We start from the raw sequence: 4,417 nt of genomic DNA, 5'->3' as shown, positions 1-4,417 counted from the left end.
GGAATAGATGCCAAAACAGTTTTGCTGTTACTGGTAAATTTGGTAAGATTAAAGCCACCTTCTGCGCATGCGGATTGCAAGTCAGTTATCAGCTTAACAGCTACTTGTTCATTTTCAACAGACTTCAGACAGTCGTCCACATAAAAGTTCCTTTCTATGGTTTCAGCAACATTTGCGTCATACTTTGCCTTTGCATTTCTTGCCGATGCCTTCAGTGCATAGTTTGCAATAGTGGGTGATGACACTGTTCCAAAAGTGTGAACGGTCATTTTGTACTCCTTCAACTCGCTGTTCAAATCCCCATTAGGCCACCACAAAAACCTGAGAAAGTTTTGTTGCTCTTTGGGCACTTTTACCTGGTGGAACATCGCTTCCACATCACCCATAAAGGCAACATCGTCTGTACGGAATCTCGTAAGGACACCAATTAAAGAATTGGCCAAGTCAGGACCCTGTAGCAGGACATCATTAAGTGAACAACCATCAAATTTAGCACTGCAGTCGAATACGACCCGAATCTTATTGGGCTTTTGGGGGTGATAGACGCCGTGATGTGCTAAGTACCAAACTTTACCATCATGTCTGTGCAGTTCATATTCTGGGACCTCACAGGCATATCCCTTAGACAAGATAGTGTCCATAAATTTGACATAATCTTTATGGTACTTGTCATCTTTTAGCATCTTCCGCCTTTGCCAAAGGACTCATTTTTGCACTGCGTTAATGCAGAAAGACCTGCAATACACTTGTTCCTCAGCAGACGAAGATGTTCACTTTTTCCCTTCTCCGTCATAACTCTTTGTCTTACTGGATGCTGTGTGGTGTCCTCATTCCCTTCACCTCCAAGCGTGTCCCAGTGGTTGACCTCTTCTGTAGGAATGGAATCAACCTCAGGATCTCTCACATCCCTTGTAGCCATGACTTAAGTCTCATTCAAAGAATACAGATGTCACTTTTCAACAATTTAACACCTGTTGTTGCGAGAAATGACTTAACAGTTAAAAGTTTAATCCTCACTGTTAAGCAATAAACAATTCAAATTCGACGGATCCAAGACTGAACTATTAACCTGTTCAAACAGTCTAGGATGAGTGTGTATTGGCCTCCATTACAAGTGAAACGTTCAAAATACTGCCATGTTTCCAATAGTTACACCTTACTGACTGTATATTTTTCTGAACTAATGTTAATGCAGAACACAAAAACTGATACTCGCATCAACAGGGTTTAATGTATTAATATTTGAGAAATTACAGTTCATAATAAGTGGCTGCTGCTGAGGATTTGATGAATATTATTGCGTTCACTTGAAGAGTAAAGTTGCTGATGAGCTGATGAGGTTCAGAAAACTACAACAAACAATAACCTTCGATGAAATTCACAAAATGTCAAATTTCAGAGCACATAACATTCAATGTTTCATTCGAATGATATGTGAATACATTGAAATTGCAAAAGTAACAACTACAAATTTACAAATAATTGTGTGAAATATATTAACAATTTTTGCACAACCTATTAACATTTTGGCATATATACAATTTCATTGTAATTTATAGATAGTACAACCTAGCAATGAAAGGGTAAAGTACTCACATATGTGTCTTTACATAGTTCAGCTTACAGTCAGCTGGGTGACAACCAGGCAGCATGGAGGTCCAATACACACTGGCAAGCATGTGCTCCAAAATGCATGAGCTTTGGAGAGGTCATGATGTGACCTGTGAGCTTTGACATCACACATGAAGGTTAAGGCCACAGGGTAATGGAAATTTACTGGGCCACATTGTTTACACTTTTGACTGATAAGGATTTAAATGGAAATGAACTTTAGATTTTAACTAAGTGTTTTAATTATTGGACCACCATGGATAAAATACTTAAAACCAATTCTCACAACTTAGTAAACAATTTCATTTGAAAGAATTTGTACATTGAAATGTATGTAAAGAAATCTTGCATTTACAGTATATATACCATGCCATGAATATGAGATCAGCTGCATTACAGATGTGATATTATTTACTTAATATTCATTTATATTGCACCCTCTGCTACTGTATGTTAAATGTACTATAGGCTTACGGCCTCTTCAGTACTGTATATAAAGATTGATTGATTGATTGATATAATTGTCATATTTTTCTGGCCGTACATTTAGATAATAATAGAGCTTTAACCCGTTTGAACCGAAGCGGGCTGACATGTTGTGCGCATGCGCCAAATGTCTATAGTTTGTTTCTGAGGATGTTCTTCATTATTAGCGGTACCTATCATGCTCACTGCCATTTCCCGTTTCTCGCGCTTGCACCCTGAGAGCATCACACTGAATGTATAACGTTATTTTCTGTCATAATTTACAGCTTTTCCGTGCACAGGGGATATACCATCCATAGCTCTACCAAAAGATATGTCGATGGGGTTTATAGGATAATAAACGACCTTCCGTGTAATACCATATTTTGATTAAAAGAGTTATAATGATTTGATACTAAATCTTTCACGAGTTTTAATAAACGTGTATTTCACGGAAGCGAATTTAGTATTCTGTTTATTACAACACAAATTGATAGAAACTGCCTACAGTGTGTTGACTTTCAGCTTTCCGCGAGCAACCCGTGAAGGTCCGGGTTAGAATATTGATCTTCAGTAACCCATGCTTGTCAGTAACCAATCCTTGTCGGCTAATGGGATCGGGTGGTCAGTCCCGCTGACTTGGTTGACACATGTCATCGGTCCCCTATTGCACAGATCGATACTCATGCTGTTGATTACTGGATTGTCTGGTCCAGACTCGATTATTTACAGACCGCTGCCATATAGTTGGAATATTGCTGAGTGCGGCGTGAAACTAAACTCACTCACTCACTTCCGCGAGTCAAGCAAGGTCTAATAACATTGTGACAGAGGTGTTAGTATTATGACGTCATAACTGCAAACAATTATGACGTCATACATCCGGCATCACGCGATGTTATTACACTATGTGTATTAACATTGTAGATTTATCAAACAGTGATATCTTCAACGGCTGAGTAATAAAGCAGATATATTACTTTCGCTGTACAATATTATTATATGATTGGTTGGAGGAGCAGAACTAAAAACCGTTCATTTTAACTTTTTGAAACTTTGCATGTTCATTAACCAAGTACTGAAGTGGTGCCTTTTGATATTTTCAGATTTCTGAAAAAAATCTAAAAAATTCGTTATAAGTTTGTCTTATTTGTTGTTCTTAATGGTAAATAGTTGTACGTCTTCCAATTATCTTTCGACATTTCTGTATTAATATCATTTTGCCATTTTAATTGACTATTTGCTTTAACCCTGATGAGGCGTCTAAATTTTATTGCGCTTAAGTGCTTCCCCGGGCCTGAGTCCCGGGTATATCACGCATTTCTTGATGCGGGCTTTCGAAGTTCCCAAGGTGCTGTGTTGTGCTTTGATCATTCCGACATAACCATGGAACAGTTGAGAGGGAAACTTGAACTGATCAGGTAAGTATAATTATGTTTTAGGGTGATTTATCAATGTTTAGAAGGTAGTTTTGACATTGATCATGAGCTTCTTTCTTTTCTTGTTCCTTCTCGGTAGTGGAATAAGCTTTCTCACGGTCCAACAGCTTCCGACTTACATACATGATAGGAAACTTCTCACCCTCATGTTCTTGTAGGAGCACCGCTCCAACACCGACATCAGATGCATCTGTTCTCAGTAATAATGGTTTATCCAAGTCTGGCAACTTCAATATTGGTTCACTCGCCATCTGGCGCTTCAGAGTTTGGAACGCCTGTTCCTGACTTTCTTCCCATACAACTATATTGGGCTTACCTTTCTTTGTTAAATCTGTCAAAGGAGCTGTGATCGCTGCAAAGTTAGGAATGAACCGCCTGTATAGTCCGTTTGGCTCAAAAGCGGACTGATGAATTGCAATCTAACTCGAAAACTAATAAACATAAAATACTCAATGAAACGCTGATCATAATCAAAACATCATACCAACTCTGTGAGGTTTTTGCAGAATTTTTGTCCTAAAAATAAAAAAGTTGTTTGACAATCTATCATTAAAATATTGACACAGTTCACTAGTTGTTACGAGGGAGGAGTGCAGAGAAAGGGACAGCCAGGTGTTCGAGAACGGATGGAGACGGCACAGCACAGGTTAATGAATAAATAACTTTGTCTGTGAACGTGCTTCTCGAACACCTTATCGAACACCTTATTTCGCTAAGACTATTGGTGAAGCATAAGGAGAATCCGAAGGTTCAGTAACCCCCAAATCTAACATAGACTGTACTTCCGCAGCAACTGTCTCTCTCATATGATGAGGTAACGGATATCGACGTGACCTGACCGGATCTGAAGAAGTTAACCTAATCTTATACTCCATGTCTGTAGTTCTTCCTGGCAAATCCGT

The 4,417-nt window shown here is 38.7% G+C and overlaps 1 long non-coding RNA gene across 1 annotated transcript; it reads right to left on the bottom strand.

The window, feature by feature from the left end:
• Window positions 1–1,212: 1,212 nt before the first annotated feature.
• Window positions 1,213–1,831, bottom strand: LOC124259934. Its single transcript, XR_006893965.1, has 2 exons — window positions 1,597–1,831; window positions 1,213–1,349 (listed from the first exon to the last, which is right to left on the bottom strand). It is a non-coding gene; the product is annotated as an uncharacterized LOC124259934 (long non-coding RNA).
• Window positions 1,832–4,417: the final 2,586 nt, after the last annotated feature.

The sequence above is a fragment of the Haliotis rubra genome, unplaced genomic scaffold (genome assembly GCF_003918875.1).
Source record: "Haliotis rubra isolate DU_JTF1 unplaced genomic scaffold, ASM391887v1 Scf742, whole genome shotgun sequence".
Classification (NCBI taxonomy): domain Eukaryota; kingdom Metazoa; phylum Mollusca; class Gastropoda; order Lepetellida; family Haliotidae; genus Haliotis; species Haliotis rubra.
The sequence above is the reverse complement of the archived record's forward strand: the minus strand, read 5'-3'. Positions and strand labels throughout refer to the sequence as shown.